This window comes from Zingiber officinale, chromosome 5B, assembly GCF_018446385.1.
Source record: "Zingiber officinale cultivar Zhangliang chromosome 5B, Zo_v1.1, whole genome shotgun sequence".
NCBI lineage: Eukaryota > Viridiplantae > Streptophyta > Magnoliopsida > Zingiberales > Zingiberaceae > Zingiber > Zingiber officinale.
The window spans coordinates 29,623,807-29,648,442 of NC_055995.1; the positions used below are offsets into that span (position 1 = coordinate 29,623,807).

At 41.1% G+C, this 24,636-nt stretch overlaps 1 long non-coding RNA gene across 1 annotated transcript; it reads left to right on the plus strand.

Moving 5' to 3' along the window:
* The first annotated feature begins 1,050 nt into the window (after positions 1 to 1,050).
* Positions 1,051 to 2,197, plus strand: LOC121987321. Its single transcript, XR_006113488.1, has 4 exons — positions 1,051 to 1,101; positions 1,240 to 1,331; positions 1,961 to 2,067; positions 2,139 to 2,197. It is a non-coding gene; the product is annotated as an uncharacterized LOC121987321 (long non-coding RNA).
* The last annotated feature ends 22,439 nt before the right edge of the window (positions 2,198 to 24,636 follow it).

The window sequence follows — 24,636 nt, forward strand, 5'->3', positions numbered from 1 at the left end:
TGGAAAATAACCAAACTAACAATGCGGAATGAAAATACAATCTAAAAAGACATAAACCATAAGGTACAACTCAACTATTTCTATCCACTAAACATGAAACTCAAAACTTCCCAGGTCTCTCCATAGTCCTGGCATCACACATCCATCCGCACCTCCCACTACAACAAAAACCTTCATAGACATCGGTGGAACAACAATAGTTTTAAGCAAAAACCGATGTCTTTGAGTATTTTACACCGAGTTTTCCAAAAACCGGTGTCTATAAGCGCAGATTTTCGCTCATAGACATCGGTTTTTTAGCCGATGTCTATGAGCGCCTTTTTTTTTGTTAATAGACATCGGTTTTAACAGCGGTTTTTAAAACCCGATGTTAATGAATAAAAAAAAATAATTTAATTTTTCCATGAGCCAAAATTTATAACACTTCACAAAGTTCCCTCCAAATCTAAATCAATATCGCGCCCCTTCTCTCAGCCTAAACCTTCGACCATCTCTCTGATCGGCAACATGAGGGAATCCAAAGGAAGAGAGAACAACACCGAGATCTCTGATCTTGTGTAAAGGGGTCTCCTTCTTCTAAAGCAGAGAGATCGAGTGCAGTACAAGAATAACGAAGTATGTCTGCCTATTAAAACCCTAAAATTACAGGCATAAAGGCTCTCCGTGCTTCATTTTCTCCTTCTTGGCCTCTTCGCTCGCTAGGTACACGGTCATCTTCAAAACCTCTCGTTTCCTCTTTTCATTCTTCTTAATCGTCTGATTGCTAAAGGTTGAGGATGGGGATTGGGGTTAACCTCTCTATAAAGCGCCGAAGGCCTTTTCTTTTCCCCCGACTTTCTCCTTCTCGCGACTTCGGACTTCACGCGACCGAGACCGGCGATTTCTTCTTCTCTCGGTGGCGTCGGCGCCGGCGAAGAGCGGACCTTGGAGGGTTGAGAGGAAGAGAGGTTAGCCGAACCTTCTTTCTCCCCGATCCCTTCCTCCCTTCTCTGATCTCGGTGAACAACGGCGACGGATCTCGATCGGTGGATTTCGCCGGCTGTCGGGAAGGAACCAAGGGCATCGGCGTTGGATCAGGCCAGCATCGATTGTTTGGAGGAGGTAACAACCATTGTTCCTTCCCGATCTCTGTCCCTGTTCGTCGGCAAGAACAAGTCGTTGCCCTAACTTCGATCTTGGAGGTAAGGGTTTGGTTTTGGTTGTGAATTCGAACCTTGATCCTTTCTAGTGTTGATTCAGGTGGTTCTTTCTGGGAAGCAGAGACTGGTATTTTGGTCCCGGCCACCACAGCTCTGTTGGATGATCGTCTCCGGTGATTGAAGGGTGCAGAGGTAATGAGGTCGATCTGTTGTTGTTGTTAACAGGTTGTTTTGATGACTTCTTGTTATTCTTTCTTCTTGATCCGGCTAGTGAAGATGCACTATGTAATGTTCTGTTTGTAGGGGATTGAGGTACGGTTTAGTTCTTGTTCCTTACCCTTGTGCGATCATTAGTTGCAGTAGATGTTACCTAATGAATCCTGTGTGTTTTGAGCTGGATCCACGGCAGAGTCAATAAGAATTTGTTTGTTCTGGTGTTGGAGGTAAAGGGTATGATGTGTTACTAGTTAACAAGGATAAGAGTTGTTATATTGGGTAATTGAATGTTGTAAATAAAGATTAACCTGAATCTGAAATGGTTTCAGTGACATTTAGGTTTCATGTTAGGTGATTATGGAAGATTGTAACCTTGAAGATCTAATGGGAATTTAGATATTGGATGGTTTAGGTTAGAATATAAATTTAATATGGTTATGTTAAAAGAAGTGAGCCGTACCTATGGTTAGTGTTTCTTTTGTATGTTCATTTCCTCCAGGTTTTTGTAATTTAATTTCCACCCTCTAGGGTTTTTTTTTTAATTCAATTTTCGATGCCTAATTCCACCCTGCTTCTTTCTGACATACATTTACACATTGTTTCAGAGGATGCGATGTGCTTATTTTCGATACTGGATTGGGAAGTGCAGAGAATCAAGCAAGGGTCAAGGAGTTGCTTCATGTGGAGGAATCAAAACTAGAGGAGGATGAGGGTAAGTGTTTTTACTCATAATATTATTTTAGTTTCTGTTCAGATCAGTTGGCACTCGATTCTGTGCTTTAGGAAATACCACTCCAGCAGTGAGATGGGTTCGAGATGATAAATATGATTGCATCCAATTAAAGCATTGCAAGGTGAGTTATATTCATTGTGTATCCCCCCTTCAGAGTACATATGTATCTGTATAGTAATTAATTTCAATATAGGCACATCAAATTACCTTAATTGTTTCTGGACATAGACTTAATCCTTTGGATTACTTTATTTTAATTGGTATAGTATTTGCCACTACCTTTCTATTATTCATTCTTTTGCTTTGCAGGTTGTGACAAAAATTGATTGGCATCAGAAAGGAGACTATTTCACTACTGTCGTTCCTAGTGATATCCTAATTATGAATTTTAGTTGTACTTATTTTTAGTCATTCCTAGTGCCTATTTTATATCTTAGTTTTGTTTCTTTCTTTTTTCTAATACACACTGACAAATTGGAAATATATAAAAATCATGACATTATACCTAGTTACCTAGCCTTTGAGGCTGGAATCAGGATGAAACCTAAAGTGCCCTGAAAAGTTTAGGCATACCAAATTCTCTCAGTTTAATGACAGAGGTCAGTTGTGTTGCAAACTTTGTTATTTTCCTTGTTTTTCATTTACCGCGTCTAGATTAAGAAACTATGGCTTTCTAACTCAAATAAAAATTGCAATTCCTGCCTATCTTAGACCTAACATTAACTTATTAATTGAACAGGTGTTCTAGATTGTAAATTTCATCTGAGGCAGCCATGGCTATTCACAGCCGGAGCAGATTCTGTCATTAAACTGTATTGCCACTAATGATAGATTCTCCAGGAAACTTTGAAGAATCTCCTCGAGTCAAGATACGTGAGTACTTGCTGATCCTACATGACTACGGTAGCAAGTTCACGTTCTTTGCTGAAGCTGCAACCTATTTATGAGGTCGTTCTATATGGCACCGGCACCTAGAGCAAGTTCGTGTTCTTTGCTAAAATTGTAATCTATTTACAAGGTCTTTAGGTTAGTTTTGTTGTTAATTTATTTTATTGTTGGCTGCTAAAACTGTCTATAATTTGTAAATTACTTATAAAGCTATATCCTTTTATGTCGACTTCTAATTTATTTTATTAAGATTTTTGAACTTACGCATCACCTTCAGATTTAAGTTAGTTACTTTATTTTCATTGTCTTTGAAGGACGACTATTATTATATATTTTCCTGGTTTCTTGTCATGGTTATTCCTTATCCTCTATCCTTTGGTTTTGAAGAAAGATAGAATGATGATAATCAATATTTGGTTTTGAAGAAAGATAGAATGATGATTGTGCAGATAGATGTGGATATTGGTTCTTCGACAGTGGCTAATGGAGTGTTAGGGCTCGTCTTTGGTGTAATCACATCCTTGGTGGTTGATATGGCATTTCTAATACAGGTAAAAACTTTAAATCTCATACGATCCTTCCTGAAAAGATTGTTTCAGCTTACAGTTTGGAGTTTCTGCAGGCTATTGGTAGCGATGAGCTTCCAGAACGGCTCATTGGCGCTGTTCGAATTGCACATATCGAACTCTCTTCTGCAGTCTTGGCAGATATTCCAGATACTCCATCAGAATGACTGCTTCAACTTATGCTGCATCCATTCATGCATCATGTTCTTTCTTGCAACTTCACCTGCTATTGACATCCAGAATAGGAACTGCAGGAAGCTTGTTCATTTACACGTCAATACTCGAAACTTCGCCTGTATTCTTAGACATGTCTATCCACTCTTTAACCTCATTTTTGAGTTTTACTAGGCTAAGATTGTTTATCATGTTGAGCATGCACTTGTTACCTATACCTTTTTGGTGTTTTTGAGAATTTGTAAGGATTAAGAAATCAAACAGATAGCAAATGAATGTATTGTCTAGAAAGTGAAGTCTTTCATTCCACTTACAATATTACCTCACTCTCTGTCCCCTAAAGTCATCAAAGTTGCATAATGCACAAGCATTGTCAAGCCTTGGCAACATATATATACATGGATTGGTAAGCTTTAGAAATATTTGATGACAACTGTGCGGATAGTTTATTTTTGTTCCTTAATGAATTCTCTTCATGTAGTAATATGATGAGTGTTGCTGCATCATTCTATAAGGCAATTTTAGCAATTACAACAGGGATATCTGTGCCCTTCAACAACTTGGCTATTATATACAAGCAACAGGTAGAGTACTATATCTGCCTTTTTCATTGCTAGTTTGAGAGTTACTGCATATTGCCTCATGTGAATAGAAGAAAGTCATATAATTTGTCTATCATCTTCTTTGTTGTCTTTGCCCCTAGTTGGAAATTGATTGTTCTCTTGTATTACAATAGGAAAATTATGCAGAAGCGATAGCCTGTAAATTTGATTGGATTATAGTTTTATATTGATTGGATTATAGTTTTAAATTTGATGGAATGCTTGCCTTTATGCACAGAGACTATGCTTTGCATCGGAAGTGAATGACATCGTTATCCTTCTTCATTTTTTATGCCTTCGTACATTAAGGAAGTTCAATGGATAAATGAAGGATTTAGGGGTCTTCTCCCATATCCTTTTAATTCAAGTTTGGGAGGCATGACAACTACCCCACCTTATTTCAATGACAAGAACAAGGGTTCTCATGGCCAATATGTGTCTATTAATGGGATTTTCAATGTCTTGCTTACCACGCTAATCCTACTTCTGATTGGATTTGCAGCTTCAAGATATCAAATTCTACACCTTCTATATGGTGCTAGATTTGCAAAAGTCATATCCAACTCGAGGAAGTGACTTATTGACATGGGAGGTAGGTGTACCTCTTTAGTTCCGCTTTTAACCAAATATCCCTATAAAGATTCATTTGTGTGCTGTTAACAGATCTATTCCTACAACGTTGTTATCTAGGATTAGCATTTATTTTGTTAAATGTGATTTATGCACCTATAATTATTCTGGTGAAATTAGCATTCTATTAAACTAGATTATGACCTTTGCAGAGAACTTATTGGTAACCAAGGACTTTGTGAAGATAGCAAATTTTGGCCTTGCTCGTGAAGTTCATTGGAAGCCACCATTCACAGAATAGGTTTCAACACGCTGGTAAGCATGTTTATGACAAGCACTTGTGATCTTATATTTTTTATTTGATACATGTACACATTTGTTTTAGTTATTTGACATATGGTGGATTTATGTGTTTTTACAGTTTACAAATCTCAAGTACTTCAGAGTTGAAATTGATGAAGTGCAGTTCGAGTCGGCTGAATGCATGCTAGATTACATTTGAAGTGCGGTTCTACCTTGATGTGTTAAAAGAATGTTCTACCTTGATTTTGATATCTATTAGCTAGCTTTTGATGTAAAAAGAATGTTTGGGTATTTTATGGATATTGTTGTAAGAAGATTATTTATATAATTTGTGAATATTTGTGTATTTTATGGATATTATTGAATGAAGAATATTTGTATAATTTTTGAATATTTGTGTTTTTTTTTTGTTATCGTCGGTTTTAAAATCAAATCTGTGCTGTTAAAAAAATATACATATTACATCGGTTTTCTACCGATGTAAAACCGGTGTTATAAAGTAATATTACATCGGTCATTTACCGCTGCCAAAACTGGTGTTATTAACATACAATATTACATCGGTTTTACACCGTTGATGAAACGGTGTCGTTAAGTGATACTACACCAGTTAATAACCAATTCGAAGACCGGTGTCGTTAAGTGATACTACACCAATTTTAACCCGATGTCTAAAATGACAGACTTTTAACATCGGCTTCATAGACATCGGTCAAAAATGAAATAGACACCGGTGGAAAACCGATGTCTATGAAGGTTTTTGTTGTAGTGTCCTTGTCGCCTTCCTTTGCTAACACTTTTCTTTTCCTGTATCTGCAGTAAGAGGAAGTGCAATCTATAAGCAAAATTTGCTTAGTAAGTGCTGTCTAACTCACAAAAACACGAATATGCATGTATACAGAAAGAACTAGAAACTATATGCTCTAAAAAGAAATAAAGCATAAACATAACTGCTCATGTCAAACTAATATCAAAGAAAAGCTAAGGAATCTACTCATGTAATTCTAATAGCTAATCATGCTGCTCATCTAATAGGTAAACATGAAAAACTACTCATCTACTAGATAAACATGGTAGAATAAAGAACTAAACTTACTGATTTTTAGAACTATATGAACCTTATTTCATTTGTTCTAAACTTAATCTTTAATACTTTATGTTTATGTAAAACTCGTTTTACCTGTTCAAAAACTTATACTTATAATACTTCAAAATAATAATCAACTTCTTCTTGGGCCCAGGCTTAGTACCATCTTATGCGCGTTCCCTAATAGGTTGGGGTAGCGAGCCACCAATCCTAAAAGAGCAGACCTCGGTCTACCAGGGCCAAGACCTCGGAATTGGACACCTGGATTTGTTTAACGACAACCTCGGAAGTTGGGTACTAGCCAATTCTTAAAAGTAAAATACTTATAATCTTAATTACTTCTTCTTTAAATGCCTTGGCATTTTAATAGCACCTTGTGTGCCACAATCCCTAAAGTCTTGACTTTGGGATTTACTTAAGGCCTTGGTCTTTTCTTTCTTCTCTTTATCTTTCTTATACTTGTTCAAGTAAAATACTTGTTCTTATTAATATTTCCAATAAAGGAATGCTTCTACAAAACTAAAATGTTTAAACAAATTCTAAATCTGATATGCTCAACTCATAGCAATTAAAAACTGCACATGCTCAATAATAGCAAATGAAAACTAGAAAATCTGCATATAAGACTAATACAAATCTGCACTGTGAATGTTACAAAATTCTGCACTACAATGCTTAACAAGATTCTGTTCTACAATGCTTAATCATTCTATTCATTCTGTAAACATTCCTACCTCGAGAGGAAACTATTGAGGCATATATACACCTAAGAAAACTAGGCTGAATTCTATACCAAAATCATGCCTAATGAGCTAGAGAAAAATGGATATTGCTTCTACTTAAACTCGATGTTCACTAACTACTCAGCTAAATCCCTAGCAACCATTCTGCACAATAAATTGCGAAATAAAGGAATCAAGCTTGCTGAATTGAAACCTAAGAAATCGAGCTTGCTGAATTGGAACATAATAAATTAAGCTTGCTGAATTGAAACCTAACAAATCTAGCTTGCTGAATTGAACCTAATAAAGCTAGCTTGCACTTTTATAGAGTAGAATAGATTCTTAAGCATGTTACTACATGATTTAAACTGGATTACCACCACAAGCTCAAACCGAAAACTAGGGTTTGAAATCCAACTCTGCACCATGGCAGAACCACAGAAAACTACACCACATGGCAAATACAGATGGTTCTTTATAGATTAGAGATCAACAATTTTGTATTAAGCTTTTGTTAAGTCTAACAGAAGGACTCTTCACAGATTAAACTTCACAGAAGGATTTTATCAAGCTTTTTAAAGTACACGGCAGCAAACCTTAACCATCAAACTTCACAGATTAATTCGAAATCAGGAATAAGCAAAGTCCAAAAATCTAATCCAAACAAAAACTCCTTCCATCTTCCTTAACCCCTCACGGAAGCAACTCAAGGACACCCTCCTAGCGGTATATACTGAAGAAAACAACAAGAAGAAGCAAGAATTCGAGAGCTACCCCTACCGCAGGTGAGTAAGCGACTTACCTTCGTTTCCTTGACTCACAGCCGAAGGAGGAACCTTCTAGTGCTTCTAGGGTTCGGGTGAGCTCCAAATCTCGACGATCTCTTGCGTCTACACCTTCTCCTCGCTGAAGGGGTCTTGAGAACGTGAAGATCTCACGGGAAACGTCCTCGCCGGCTGCTGGAGATAAAGCCCTAGGCTCGGCTTCGTTTCCGCCCGGGCACAGGAACACCGCGCGAGAGAAGAGGAGAAAGGGTGACGGAAGAATTTAGGTTTCGTATTAATCCCTAAGTTCTTCCTTTTAATACTCTAAGGTTTCTGTTAACTAGTACTACTTAAATATATTTCGATATAGGTTTAGTTAAGAAAAGTTCGGCTGGTCTGTTGGTGGGCTGTGTTCTGCTTAAGGCCTGGCTCGTGGGTTCGAATCCCGGCTGCAACCTATTTTCTTCCTATTATTTCTTGCTATTAACTTCTATTACTTAAATAAAATTCTTCCTTTAATAGATAAAATAACAACTACTAGCCCAGTTGGTTAGCTGGGTTTTGCTCGGGTCAGGGGTTGCCGGTTCGAGCCTCAGCTTGGACATTTTTTGTCAAAACTTCTTTCTTTTGGTAAAAATACCAAACGACCTCCAAAAATTGCATAAAACTATTTTAAAAATTTCTAAAAATCTCTAGAATTTTTTTAAAACATTTCTATATTTTAATAAGGTATTTTAGGACTCCAAATAGTGAAATTTGGGATGTTACAGGTCGATCGAACAGAGAGATCGGTCGACCGAACCTCCAGTACTCCTATAAAATCAAGCTCGAAGACAGAGGCAAAGTAACAACTCTCTGATCAAAAATCCTATTCTGCAAATGACTCATCTTCATCAGCTCAGCAAGCTACTACATCCAGAATTGTCGACCTAAGCTTCATCTACAATTTACTTGTCGGTATATTTTAATTTAAGCTTGCATTGTAATTTCATTTAAGCAAGATAGTAGGGTGTTACTATCTTGCTCCATTGTACGATCTACTTCTTTCCGAAGGATTTCGGAAAGAAGAGTTATAGTGTTTTTACCCATCGGTGCGGTCAAGGACCGCGGGCCTTCGAGCAGGAGTCGAGCTAGGCTTCGAACGAAGTAAAAGACCTTGTCCCTTTTCTTATTTCTGCTGCACGACTTTGGTTTCAAAAAGTTAAAGAAAAAGTTTTAAACGCGCGATATTCACCCCCCCCCTCTATTGCTTAAATCGATCTATCACTCGTCGCCAGACTCACGAATCTCGGAGAAAAGGTAAGCAACTGAGATTTGCTAGGGTAAGTGCTTAACACATTCCCTAGAAATACTAAATGGGCATCATTAGTAGATGCATATTATATATCTAAGGATCTAGAATTAACTATTTTAGAAGAATTATTTTTAACATTTGATGTCCATGAAACAAGATGTACAAATCTAAAGAATAAGCCAAAGCACAACATTGCCTTGAAGGCAGAGATGGATATACGAGATTTTGAATGGTCTTTTGAAGATGGTGAAACGACGCTCATGGTAAGAAAATTTTAAAAAATTATTTAAATATAATAAATTTAATCAAGTGCAGGGTACAAAATGAAAAAGGAAAGTAAGATGCTACCACTGCAATGAAGAAGGGCATGTCAAAGATAATTGCCTAAAGTTGAAGAGCAAGGACCAGTACAAGGAAAAGAACAAGATACTAGTCCGACCCAAGTATAATCTAAAGGTAACGTGGGATGACACATCATCCGAATCGGAGATAGAAGCCCTCACCAGACTTGCGCTAGTAGCAAGTCACCAAGAAGATGAAAATGAAGCAAGCTCTTCCAAAATGAGCATCGAGAGCATTGATGAAGGGGGAGCAACATCGGAAGAAAGCAGTAGTTCAGGTGTAACAACCCAAATTTTCTCATTTTGGGTCCCAAAAATAATTTTAAAATATTTAGAAATGCTTTAGAAATATTCTAGAGATTTTTAGAAATTTTTAGAGTATTTTTTATGCAATTTTTGGAGGTCGTTTGGTATTTTTACTAAACGAAGGAAGTTTCGACAAAAAAATATTCAAGTCGAGATTCGAACCGTGGACCTCGGACCTGAACCGAGCCTTAACCGAATCTAGTCAGCCAACTGTTTCCGCAAGGGTTTTGATAATCAAGTAGGGAACAAAATATATTTAAGGAGTAAGAAAATCAAAAATAAATTGAAATAAAAGGGCGCGGCTGAGCAATTGAAACCGCGACCTTTGACTCGGTCAAAACCCGGCTGACCAAGTGTGCAAGCGGGTTATGTTAATTAAGGAAAGAACGAATTGTATATAAGCAATAGTTGATAATAAAAAAACCCTAGTTACAAAAAGAGGGGAAAGTTTTCCCGAGCCCTAATTTCCCTTTCTCCTCTCACGCGGCGTCAGCGCTTCTTCTTTCGGGCAAAACAGGACCGGAGCTAGGGCTCTTCCTCCAGCGGCCGGCGAGGGGTTTTTCCGAGGGCTTCTCACATCTTCGAGATCGTCTCACTAAGGAGAACAAGTAGGTACAAAGAGATCGCTGAGGAAACAACTTCTCCACAAACCCTAGAAGCTTCCCGTCGGCTGTAAGTCCAAGAAGAATAAAGGGTAAGTTGCTTAGTCACCTGCAATAAGAGTAGCTATCAAGTTCTTGTTTTTTTCCTGTTGTTATCTGTGATGTATGCTGTAAGGAGCTGGTGTTGAGGTTGTTGCCGTGAGCCTCAAAAGGGAACGGAGAAGGGAAAGGTCATATAGGTTAGGGAATTAGTTTTCTTTATCCTTGCTTTTGGAACCTGCTGTAACCGGTTATGTTGTTAGGGAATCAGTCTTCTTTTCCTTGCTTTTGGAACCTGCTGTAACCGATTATGTTGTTAGGGAATTAGTCTACTTTTTCCTTGCTTTTGGAACCTGCTGTAACCGATTATGTTGTTAGGGAATTAGTCTTCTTTTCCTTGCTTTGGAACCTACTGTAACAGATTCAGCCCCATTGTTTGGTTTCCTTGTAGTTTAACAAGCCTGCACAGTTTGGTGATTTAGAAGTTCAGTTTCAAAATCTTGTTGTAAATTCCGGATATGAACAGCCCTTACAAGTGCAGATTTAGTTTTGTCTTTTACCTTTAGCAAAGGTTGATACAGATTCGGGTTCCTTTCATGTGTACAAGTCCTTAGCTGCTTCTTTCAAGAGTAGTTACATAAAATAAACTATATGCTAATTTACAGTACATCTCCCCCACATGTCCGCATGCTTCAGCTGAAAATTGACTTAATAAATATGCTTACGTAATTTATGCTGTAGGTGTTGGACTTTATTCTCACTCTCTACCTTGCGTGTTAGCTTCTAGATTGATTCATTCAAGTGTATAGATTTAAGTCTCTTTATTCTAACATGTGGTTTAGGTATACTTCCTTGTTACCATTCATTCTAGGATATAGATTTGAGTTCCTTTATGCAGATTTAGTATGCAGATTTAATTAATTTCAGTTTTAGTTTTCTTGCCACCTTAGGCGCATGAACAGCTGATATGTAGTTTTCAGCCTTAGATTTCAATAAATCTGTTTAGAGGTTTATGAGGAGTTATAAGTAAGAAAAGACCAAGGTCTTAAATTTGATCCTAAATTCCAGAAGTTTAGGATTAAAAGCACACTAAGTGTTTGAATAAATGCCAAGGCATTTTGTTATAAGAGAATTAAATAATAACAAGTATAAGGAAGTTATAGTTAAAAAGAAAATAAGTATTTTACTTTTAATGGCATGTACCGAACACAAGGTCCATTGGGTGGGCTCCTAGATCGCCACTAGGCACAATATCGCCTAGAAGTACCTTAGTAGTTTCGGGATTAGCTACCTCGACTCATATTAAGGATGCGCGCAAATTGGTACAATGCCGGGCCCAAGAGAAGTTGATTATTATTTTAAAGTAATTAAGTATAAGTTTTGAAACAAATGAAATAAGCTCCATTTATGCTTAGAGTCAGCAAGTTTAGCTTCTTTTAATTCGAAGCATGCAATATTAGTTTTATTGGTTTCCTGATTAGTTATTTAGCATGATTAGCTTTATCTTCCAGCACGCAGTTTTATCCTTGTATAGCATGATTAGCTATTAGAATTACTTGAGTAGATTCCTTAGCTTTCCTTTGCTATTAGATTAACATGAGCAGTTATATTTATGCTTTATTTCCTTTTAGAGCATACAGTTTCTAGTTCTTCTTGTATACATGCATATCCGTGTTTTTGTGAGTTAGATAGCGCTTACTAAGCAAATTTTGCTTATAGATTGCATTTCCTCTTATTGCAAATAAAGGAAAGGAAAAGATTTAGCAAGGAAGGTGACAAGATGGTGCAGATGGTGTGTGATGCCAGGACTGTGGGAGAGAACTGGGAAGTTTTGAGTTTTTATGTCTAGTGGATAAGTAGTAATTGAGTTGTACTTTATGATTGATGTCATTTGAGATTGTATTTTATATTCCATGTTTTATTGAGTTTATTCACATTTTAGATTGCATGCTGTGATGAGGTTCTATGTAATAAGTAGATATTATAGTTTTTGACTCTTATTAAACTGCATGGGTGTTTGATACATGTTCCAGCTGCCTGTGGCTGAAGTATATATTTTGTGTATCTTAGTTTATGGTCACCAGTACAGGGGAGACTCTGTCGAAATTTTTCGGTAAGGACTCCTCGTGGTTTCGATCATACTGGTTAAGTAGAGTTAGTAGTTAAGTAACAGTCACCTTAGAGAGTAGTATAGTATAGTAAGAAGGGTGGTCGTTACAATTGGTATCAGAGCAGTCCCCATTCTCCAGCATCACACATCATCATCATCCTTGCCGTCTTCAAGTAAGAAAGTATTTAAGTTCTTTCTTTATTGCTTTCCTTTATTATTATTTGCAGTATAGAGTAATTGTTTATAAGTGCTTAAGTCAGATAAGAGTTTTTGCTATTTTCTTTATTCATAAACAAATATGTATATTTAGAAAGGGTAGAGAAAATATCAAGTCTTCTTCTTTGCATAATTATATGGCAAGAAGAGGACGTCCCCGTATTGCTCATATTGAGGACCAAGTTCAGGAGAACGAAGAGCCCAGAATAGCTGAACCAAATCTCTCTGAAATTGTTGCTCAACTCCAGAGACAAGTAGTAGAGCAACAACAAGTGATCGTCAATCTGATGGCGAATCAGCAGCCAGTCCCTCCCACTCCTCCAACTATCAATGTGGAGACTCCAGGGGTGACTGAGATTCCACCAGCCACCCTGGAAGTCCCCACAGCACCTAGAAGACAAGAAGTATACCTGATACAGAGGCTGAAGCTGAAGCCAGAAAGTTTCTCAGGCACGACTGAACCCTAGGATACTCAGGCTTGGTTCAAGACAGCAGGGAGTCCGAAACCTCGGGCAAATAAGCAGCACTGGAGGGTAAAGATAACAAGAGGAAACAATGGAATACAGGAGGAGGTCAAAAGGGTGGTTCTACAGATAAGCAGGCCAAGTTCCCTCCCTGTCCTAAATGTGGGAGAATACATCCAGGAGCCTGTCTTTTGGGTATGACTGGATGCTATTCATGTGGGCAGGAAGGACACATGGTTAAAGAATGCCCTAACAAGTTCAAAGCACCTCAACCACAGCCAATACAATATGGAGGCAAACCTCAGTTACGTTATATGCCTGCAACTCTGGAAGGACCTCAGCTCAGTCAAGGAAAGTTGGAAGCCCCACCAGTTCCAGCTAGTGCCAGATTATTCTCCCTCACTAAAGAAGAAGCTGCTAGTGCCTCCACGGTCGTAACAGGTCAAGTAGTTATTTTTCAGCATATAGCTACTGCACTATTTGATACTGGGGTGACCCATTCTTTTGTATCAGTACCCTTTGCCAAAGAATTACATGTACCTACAGAAAGCATGAACTCCAAGTTCCTGACGACCCTACCTTATGGGGAAGTCATGGAATCCAGCCAGTGGCTTCGGTCTATACCAGTTAGAATTGCAGACTGAGAGCTATATGTTAATCTGGTAGTCCTCGCCATGCAGGATTTCGATATCATTTTGGGTATGGATTTCCTCAGCAAGTACAGTGCTTCAGTGGACTGCCGCAGAAGAAAAGTGATCTTTAGTCCAGAGGATGAACTAATTTTTGAATTCACCGGAGTTCTAAGGAAGAAGACCCAGAAACTTCTCTCTTCTTTGGCAGCTCACCAAATGTTAGTTAAAGGGTGTGCTGGTTTTCTTGCATACATAGTAAATGCAGAAGAACAGAAAGGACTCAAGTAGGAGGATGTTCGAGTAGTATGCGAGTATCCAGAAGTATTTCCAAAAGAGCTACCTGGACTGCCTCCCAACAGAGAAGTGGAGTTTGAGATTGAATTAGTTCCTGGTACCGGTCCAATTTCAAAAGCTCCATACCGCATGTCTCCAGCAGAGCTGAAAGAGTTACAAGAGCAACTTCAGGAGCTACTTGACAAAGGCTTCATCCACCCTAGTCACTCACCTTGGGGAGCTCCTGTGTTGTTTGTCAAGAAGAAGGACGGATCTATGCGGATGTGCATAGATTATAGAGCTCTGAATCAAGCGACAATCAAGAACAAGTACCCCCTTCCCAGGATCGACGACTTATTTGATCAGTTGAGAGGGGCAACAATATTCTCAAAGATAGATCTGCGCTCTGGGTACCATCAGTTGAAAGTGAAGGAAAGTGATATACCCAGAACGGCTTTCAAGACCAGATACGGACACTACGAGTTTGTAGTCATGCCTTTTGGTGTGACTAATGCACCAGCGGTCTTCATGGACTTGATGAACAGGGTTTTCAAAGAATACCTTGACAAATTTATCATTGTGTTCATCGACGACATTCTAGTCTATTCAAGAACCCCAGAGGAGCATGACATGCACTTGAGAATAGTACTGCAGACCCTACAGCAGAAACAGCTTTATGCTAAATTTTTAAAGTGCGAATTCTGGTTAAATCAGGTGGCGTTTCTAGGTCACATCATTTCTAAATAAGGTATTCAAGTAGATTCTGCCAAGATAGAAGCAGTCAACGATTGGCATAGGCCCAAGAACGTCAGGGAGATCAAAGTTTTCTTGGTTTAGCTGGATATTACAGAAAATTCATGGAGGACTTTTCCAGGATAGCTTCTTCACTCACAGCTCTGACCAGAAAGGACAAGAAGTTTGAGTGGTCAGACAAATGTGAACAGAGTTTCCAAGAACTGAAGAAGAGATTTACCAGTGCTCCCATTCTGATTGTTCCAGAAAGTGACAAGAGTTTTGACATCTACAGTGATGCTTCCAAGATGGGCCTAGGAGTTGTACTCATGCAAGAAGGAAAAGTTATAGCTTATGCTTCCAGACAACTCAAAGATTATGAGAAGAACTACCCCACTCATGATCTTGAGCTGGCAGCTGTGGTCTTTGCACTGAAACTTTGGCGACACTACTTGTATGGAGTCCAGTGCAGAATCTTCACAGACCATCAGAGTTTAAAATATTTCTTCACCTAGAAGGACTTAAACATGAGACAGCGAAGGTGGCTAGAGTTGGTCAAGGATTATGACTGTGAAATCCTCTACCATCCAGGTAAAGCTAACAAAGTGGCAGATGCACTAAGTCGAAAATCCAGTGCATCCCTGATGTCTTTGTCATCATTATCCCTGCCACTGCAAAAGGAGTCGTCGGATTTCAGACTTGAAGTTATTTATGGGAAACTCTCTGCATTGACCTTAGAGTCAACCCTGCTTGAGGATATACAGAGAAAGCAAAGTGAAGATCCAGATATCTAGAAGATCAAGCAGGGGATATAAGAAGAAGATACAGAGTTTCGAGTATCAGACAGTGGGGTTCTTTATCAGGGGAACCGCCTTTGTGTCCCCAATGATGAGGAATTAAGAAGGAAGATTCTAGAAGAAGCACATAGTACACCTTACTCCATGCATCCTGATTCTACTAAGATGTACCAAGACGTGAAACAGAGGTTCTGGTGGTCTAGACTCAAAAGAGATGTAGCTAAATATGTCAGTACCTGCCTGACATGTCAGAGGGTCAAAGCAGAACACCAGAGACCAGGAGGAGTTCAATAGCCTCTCCCAATACCAGAGTGGAAGTGGGAAGACATATCCATGGACTTCATAATAGGTCTTCCAAGAACTACAAATGGATATGATGCAATATGGGTAATAGTGGACAGATTGACCAAGTCTGCTCATTTTCTAGCCATCAAGGTGCCCCACTCTATAGAGCAGTTGGCACAACAATATGTTAAGGAGGTGATCAGACTTCACGGAGTTCCTAAATCTATTGTGTCTGATAGAGATGGGCGCTTCACCTCTCACTTCTGGGAATGTGTTCAGAATGCACTAGGCACCAAACTTAAGTTCAGCACAACCTTCCATCCTCAGACTGATGGACAGACAGAGCGAGTAAATCAGATTCTAGAAGATATGCTCAGAGCTTGTGCACTAGATTTCAAGGGAAGTTGGTGTAAGTATCTATGCTTAGCTGAGTTTGCCTACAACAATAGCTATCAGGCCACCATCAAGATGGCACCTTATGAGGTGTTGTATGGTAGGAAGTGCAGATCACCCATTTGCTGGCAAGAAGCAGGTGAAAGAAGAGAAATGGAAGTAGAGCTGGGCATTCAGACTGAGATGATAGAAGAAACCACTCAGGTTATCTAGAAGATCAGACAAAGGATTGAGACTGACCAGAGTAGACAGAAGAGTTATGCTGACACACGTCGTAGGCCACTTGAATTCTAAGTAGGAGATTCAGTCTTTCTCAAGGTTGCTCCTATGAAGGGAGTGGTGAGATTTGGCAAGAAGGGCAAATTAAGTCCTCGTTATGTAGGACCTTACCTGATCACAGAAAGGATTGGGAAAGTAGCTTACAACCTGGACTTACCACAGGACATGTTAGCAATACATAACGTATTTCATGTCTCCATGCTAAAGAAGTGTATTCACGACCCTAGCCAAGTGATTCAGCCTCAGACAGTGCAGATCCAAGAGGATCTTAGCTACGAGAGCAGACCTACACAGATAGTGGACAGAGCAGTCAAGAGACTAAGAAACAAAGAAGTGCCACTAGTGAAGGTCATCTGGCAGAACCAGAAGCATGAGGAAGTCACTTGGGAGCGTGAGGACAGTATGAGACAGAAATATCCAGAATTATTCTAAGTTTGAGGACGAACTTTTTATAAGGTATGGGGAATTGTAATAACCCAAATTTTCTCATTTTGGGTCCCAAAAATAATTTAAAAATATTTAGAAATGCTTTATAAATATTCTAGAGATTTTTAGAAATTTTTAGAGTATTTTTATGTAATTTTTGGAGGTCGTTTGGTATTTTTACTAAACGAAGGAAGTTTCGACAAGAAAATGTTCAAGTCGAGATTCGAACCGTGGACCTCAGACTTGAACCGAGCCTTAACCGAATCCAGCCAACCAACTGTTTCCGCGAGGGTTTTGTTAATCAAGTAGGGAACAAAATATATTTAAGTAGTAAGGAAATCGGAAATAAATTGAAATAAAAGGGCGCGGCTGAGGAATTGAATCCGCGACCTTTGACTCGGTCAAAACTCGGCTGACCAAGTGTGCAAGCGCGTTATGTTAATTAAGGAAAGAACAAATTGTATATAAGCAATAGTTGATAATAAAAAAACCCTAGTTACAAAAAGGGGGAAAGTTTTCCCGAGCCCTAATTTCCCTTTCTCCTCTCACACGGCGTCGGCGCTTCTTCTTTCGGGCGAAACAGGACCGGAGCTAGGGCTCTTCCTCCGGCGGCCGGTGAGGGGTTTTTCCGAGGGCTTCTCACATCTTCGAGACCGTCTCACCAAGGAGAACAAGTAGGTACAAAGAGATCGCTGAGGAAACAACTTCTCCGCAAACCCTAGAAGCTTCCCGTCGGCTATAAGTACAAGAAGAATAAAGGGTAAGTTGCTTACTCACCTGCAGTAAGAGTAGCTATCGAGTTCTTATTTTTTTCCTGTTGTTATCTGTGATGTATGCCGTAAGGAGCTGGTGTTGGGGTTGTTGCCGTGAACCTCAAAAGGGAACGGAGAAGGGAAAGGTCGTATAGGTTAGGGAATTAGTTTTCTTTTTCCTTGCTTTTGGAACCTGCTGTAACCGGTTATGTTGTTAGGGAATTAGTCTTCTTTTCCTTGCTTTTGGAACCTGCTGTAACCGATTATGTTGTTAGGGAATTAGTCTACTTTTTCCTTGCTTTTGGAACCTGCTGTAACCGATTATGTTGTTAGGGAATTAGTCTTCTTTTCCTTGCTTTGGAACCTGCTGTAACAGATTCAGCCCCATTGTTTGGTTTCCTTGTTGATCCTGTCCGAGTGCTGAGTCGACGGGCGCTGGGGACGTGGCACGCTCCGCTGTCTCCGACTGGTGGTGTAGCTCTCCGACGAACCTGCAAAGAAGCCGAGCCGGGAGGGGTTTCCCGGCGACGGCCCTCCGACGCTCAAGTCAGGCAACGAGAGAGGCAGCGTAACTGTGGCTACAGTAGAGATTTGCGCATACCTTTGTCGACGTCTGGGGGTCCTTATATAGGACCCCGGGGAGAAGCGGACACACTTCTCTATGCGTGCATGTTTCCCCAAACATACCTTAATGAGCCCCTGTCAGAAAAATACCTCTGGCGCCATTCCGCAATCATCCGAGCATATCCCAGATGTGACGGTGGAAGCTTCCACCGTATGATCCTGTTTATGGCTCGGCTGCCAACTCTGCTGTTTGTCGGTGGCAGACATCTCGAGGATGATGTTATCCCCTGTCTCCTTTGTCCTCTTGCGCTTCTTGTCTATTCCGGGCCGAGCGGTTCGGCCACTCGATAGGCATATCACTCTGCCTTGGTCGTATGCCCGGATGAGATCGCTCCTGACTGTCTTTGTTGCCTTATGCCCCGGCCGAACGTGCATCCCGCTCGGCCCTGCAACCTTTCTACCTTGAGCATCGGAAACCCGACCCCTAGTCAGGTTGTCTCTCATTTAGCCCGGGGGATTCCCGCCGGTCGGCCATCTCATTACGGTCGGTCGATGCCGGTCGGCCCTCTCGGTCCGGTCGGTCGGGTCTCAGGGTTCCATCTCTTGACCTTTGACCTCCACGTGTCGTTGACTTTCCGCCAACGAGGGTCCCCCATCCTTATCACCGGATCACATGCCTCCCCCTCAAGTCTAATCGAAGGAGGCGCTAAGTCCAACTGACTGGACACCCGGTCGGCTGGAGTAACACCGATCTGCCACTCCTGGAAGTATATCTTCGCTTGGCCGACCGCCGAGTTGATGACTATGCCTTTTAGTTTTAGTTTCCATTCGCTGATTGTTGCGCTACTGTTTTGGGGGCGGTCGGAGTCATCGGGTCTCCTCAGAATTCGTGCCAATCCTCATTAAGCTGCCCACGCGCGAGTAATGGCGCTCATTAGATGCCGCCCAATCGCTGATCGCCACCTGGCAAGTCCGCCGTCATCGTTCGGCGTGGGCATCAGCTTCGATTGGGCAAGCGTTGGTTCAAATCTGACGGTCCGATGCTAACGTTTGTTTCGGTGACTTGGATCGGACGGTTGTGGTGGACGGAGCCCGGGGTTTATGAAGCGCCGACGCTAACCCTCCTTCTATCATTCTTGCCTTCGCGTTTTTGGTGATTCCTCTCGCGACCATCTTCCCGACGTTCGCTCGCCTCGGTGCTCCGACGGACTTTCGACCTTCTCCTTCACGCTTTGCTCCCAATAAGCCTTCTCCCATCTCTACTTTCTTCCGTTTTCTTCCTTCTGGTGGTCTTTGCATCCGTTCAATATAGTTTCGATCTCCTTCGTCAACCTTTTTATTCTTCTTTCCTCGGTCCTTTCTTCCTTGGTACTGTTCCGGCGATGGCTAGCACCTCGCAGCCTTCGGATCCCTCTCCCGGCCTATGGTATATGTAACGACCCAAATTTTCTCATCTTGAGCTCCAAAAGTAATTCAAAAATATTTAGAAATGCTATAGAAAAATTATAGAGATTTTTAGAAATTTTTAGAGTATTTTTACGTAATTTTTGGAGTTCGTTTGGTATTTTTACCAAGAGGAAGAAGTTTAAAAAAAAAAAGAAGAAAGAAAAATGTTGAAGCTGGGTTTTGAACCCAAGACCTCGGACTTGAACTAGATCTTAACCGGACGTATCCAACCAACTCTGCCAACGGTCATTGTTAATCAAATATGGAAATAAATTGGTATTAAGTAGTAATTAGGAACAGTAAAATAATAGGAAATAAAATGGTTGCAGCTGGGATTTGAACCCACGAGTTGGGCTTTAAGCAGAACGCAGCCCACCAAGTGAACCAGTCGTCAGTTTAGTTTAGAAAAGTTAAGAAAATTTATTTAACAAGTTAACAGAATATGGAGATTATAAAAAAGGAGAACTTACGTGTTAATTCCCGTGACCTAAAATCCCGTTTCCTTCTTCCTCTTTTGCGTGTGCGACGGCGGGATCGGGCGAAAACGAAGCCGAGAAGAGATTAAGGTTTTCTCTTCGGCGGCCGGCCAAAGGGGACTTCTCCACGAGCTCTTCTTGGATTCGAGCTCCTCTCGTCAAGAAGGAATAGTAAGCACGAGGAAGAGGGCGAGTTTGCGAGATCCTCCGCAAGCCCTAGAAGCATTGGAAGCTTTCTTCTCCGGCTGTAAGTCCAAGAAAAGCCTAAGGTAAGACGCTTACTCACCTGCGGTAAGAGTAGCTCTCGGATTTCTTGTTTTCCATGATTTCTTAGCATGTTGTAAGGATAGTTTGTTTTGTGTTGCTGCCGTAAGTCCCAAGGGAAGAGAGGGGAAGAACGGTAGAGGTTAAGTATGTGGAAAGATTCCTTTCAAGCTTTGAAATTGGCATTTGTAGCTTTTGATTTGGATTTTTCTGTGTGACCGTGATAAGCATGCTTGGTTAATTTTCCCTTGCTGTCGTGAGTTTGATAAAGAAGAGGAGAAGAGATCCATTAAGTTCTTGTACTAGTATACCATGAAACAAAACAAGCTTTACATAGGTTTGAAGAGAAGATCCCAGCAGGTTTTAGCTTGAGTTGGAACTTGCTGTACAGTTTCAGATTTTCTTTTAGCATTTAGTTTAAGTTCTATTAAATGTATTTCAGTTTTGGTATGAGGTTTATGTCTCTAGTTCTAGTTTGTTTTTCCTTAGAAGTTTCGAAGCTTATCCATGCTTAACTCAACTTGCAAAACTAGTAAATACCAGATGCATAAGAGTATGTTTGATTTCTATTTTAAGAGTTAATTATCATGAGGTTTTAAGTGTTGTACTATGTTATTTTTAGGCACTTCAATTTAGTATGACATGCAGATTTTATTAAGTTATAATGCAGAATTTTATTAAGCATTTTTATTGAGCTTAAGTGTAGATTTCTTTTGTATTCTATACATGATTATGTGTTACATAGTTAGTTTCATTCATAGATGCATACGAAAAATACCCTAACAGTATTTTGGGATAAAGAAAAGTGTAAGAAAGATAAATAAAAGTATAAGAAAGATAAAGAAAAGAAAAGAAAAGGCTGAGGCCTTAAGTAGATCCCAAAGTCGAGACTTTAGGGATTTTTGGCACACAAGGTGCCTATTAAAATGCCAAGGCATTTAAAGAAGAAGTAATTAAGATTATAAGTATTTTACTTTTAAGAAGAGGCTAGTACCCGACTTCCGAGGTTGTCGTTAAACAAATCCAGGTGTCCAATTCCGAGGTCTTGGCCCTGGTAGACCGAGGTCTGCTCTTTTAGGATTGGTGGCTCGCTACCCCAACCTATCAAGGAACGCGCATAAGATGGTACTATGCCTGAGCCCAAGAAGAAGTTGATTATTATTTTGAAGTATTATAAGTATAAGTTTTTGAAAGTTTTACATAAGTATAAAGTATTAAAGAATAAGTCTTTAAACAAGTGGAATAAGATTCAGAAGGTGTTTAGAATTCAGTAAGTTTAGTTCTTTATTCTACCATGTTTATCTAGTGGATGAGTAGTTTTCATGTTTACCTATTAGATGAGTAGCATGATTAGCGAGTAGAATTACATGAGTAGATTTCTTAGCTTTTCTTTGCTATTAGTTTGACATGAGCAGTTATGTTTATGCTTTATTTCTTTTTAGAGCATATAGTTTTTAGTTCTTTTCGTATACATGCGCATTCGTGATTTTGTGAGTTAGATAGCGCTTACTAAGCAAATTTTGCTTATAGACTACACTTCCTCTTACTGCAGATACAGGAAAGGAAAAGATATAGAAAGGAAGGCGACAAGGTGGCGCGGATGGTGTGTGATGCCAGGACTATGGAAGCCTTGGGACTTAGTTTAAGAATTTATTAAGATTGTCATTTATTAAGAATGTATTAGATGAGTCATTTAATCTTCCGCTGTTAGTTAATTGTATGTTTATTTTGTTTCCGCTATTCATTACTTGCATGATTTGATTTCATTAAACTGTGTGGTGATGTTATTCCTTTTGTGTGTTTGATATGTGTTCCAGCCGCCTGTGGCTGTGTATATTATATTATGTATGTCAGTTTAAGGTCACCGGTACAGGGGAGACTCTGTCGAAATTTTTCGGTAGGGTTTCTTCGAGGATTTTTAATCATACCGGTTAAGTAGAGTTAGTAGTTAAGTAACGGTCATCCTTAGAGAGTAGTAGTAGTAAGAAGGGTGGTCGTTACAGTATATGACCATGGTAAGCCGGTTTGACGAGACCGACGCGGGACGCTTCCTTAACGAATTTGAACTTCCTCCTGACCATAGACTAGCTTTGGCCACCTCTTCCAATCGGCCCCACAATCCGCCGACCGGCACCGTTTGCTTCTTTCGTGACCAATTTGTGGCTGGTCTACGCTTCCCTCTACATCCCTTTATCCGTGAGGTTTGTAATTATTTCCGCATCCCGCTCGGCCAACTTGTCCCCAACTCTTTTAGGTTGTTGTGCGGCGTAGTAATCCTTTTCAAGCTGCACGGCATTCCCTTAGTCCCCAGAATTTTCCATTACTTCTACTATCCCAAACAGTCCGAGTGGGGTACTTTCCTCTTCCAATCGCGGATCTGCCTCGTCTTCTTTGATAAGATGTCGATCTCGAACAAGCACTGGAAGGAAAGTTATTTCTACCTTCGCTTTCTCGAACTGCCATCCTTTCGCACCCAATGGCAGACCACTGTGCCGAGCTCACCGGACCTCGGTAGATACAAGAGCCAGCCGGATTATCTTCATGTAGCCAATCTATTAGCCGGCCAGAGGTTCAACATCAACAAGCTACTGCACGAGGGGGTGTTGTACATATTCGGCTTGAGCCCGATCCGAACGAAGCTTCCGAGCAGCATGGGTAAGCACTTTCCTTGTCCTTTTTCCTTTTGGTCTAACTGATTTATTCTTCTGTTATGCAGCTGACATCATGTGGCGCGCCAAGGTTGCTGATCGGCTGAAGTTGAAAGCTGCCGAAATGGAAGCGGTGGTGGCCAAGGAGATGGTCGATCGAGGCATCGAGCCGGTCGGCTCGCATGAGGGCGAAAGTGGAGGAACTCCAACTAAGGCCCGAGAGTCTGCCGCTCAGATCCCTGCAACTGGAGCGGCCGGGGATGCTATCTCTTCGGCCGGTCAGCAGCCTACGTCAGAGGACGCGGAGCGGTCGGCAGGCGATTCCCCATTGATAATACGCAAGCGACGTCGGACGGCCATTGCGCATGCGGAGCCGGTGATTGGGCCAGTCGACGCCCCCTTAGAGGCAATCAACCCGCTACCTACCGCACATGAGGCCATCTCGTCTGATCAGACTCCCTCCTAGCTTGACCAACCAACAGCTTCAATTGGGGTGCAACCCGTCAGTTCTTTGCCCCGGGTTCGCCTTCGGCTCAGACGCTCGGACATTATTTCTGCGCCGCTCGGCGAGTCATCCAGCCGAGCCGTCTCTTCCCAATCCCATCCGAGCGATCGCCGAGTGATCAAGTTCGTCCTCCATCTTCCTACCGAGGAGTTCCTTTTGGCGGCGGATCGGCCCACTGCCCCCGAGCATCAAGTTACCATCCAAGGGCCGCTTGCCAAGACGTGGGAAGATGCGAGGGCTCGAGTTGCCCTGATGACTCCCGGTCAGCTAGCGGACAGCCATATACAGCAAGCCACCGGGGTATGTTTCTTAACACGCTATTATGACGACTTCACCAAGTTCCTGACATTATCCCATCGGAATGCAGCAATGGGTGGAGAATATTGCGGTCAGCAATCGTCTAGCCGAATTGGAGGAGGAGTTGAAGAAACTCCAAATTTTCGGAGGGGCGCCGGCTCAGGGGCCCTCGTATGCTACGCTTAGGTCCGAGCTGACCAAGACAGAAAAACTGCTAGCGACCGAGCGGCACAAGTCTTCCGGCCTGGAAACCAGGGTAGCTGGACTCGAAGTCCAAGTCAAGTCCCATGACCACCAGATCATTGTGGCTACCAACAGAAAAAATAGGGTCGTTGCTGATCTGGACGCGATGAAGGTGCAGGTCCGAGCGCTGGAGCAACGCGTTACAGAATTGACCGACCTGCTATCTGCTGAGCAAGAGAGCCGATCTGCCACTGAAGCTAAACTTCAGGAAGACAAGAAAGATTTCCAAGGAGCTCTCAACGCCTCCCGAGCGGCGCTAAAGGAATACCAGGACGGAGAACCTGACCGCTTCAAGGTGATGAGATAGAACTACCTTCGATCGGACGCATTTGGTGGAAAGTTTAGCGATCGGCTAGTTTTGTCCTTCGAAGGGGCCATCCGGGCGACAACTGTCTACCTGAAGGCCAAGGGCCATCTCCCTTAGGATACCTCTATTCCTCCTCGAGACATGGCCGGCCTGCTGCAAGCTGTTCCGGAGTCCATCTTCG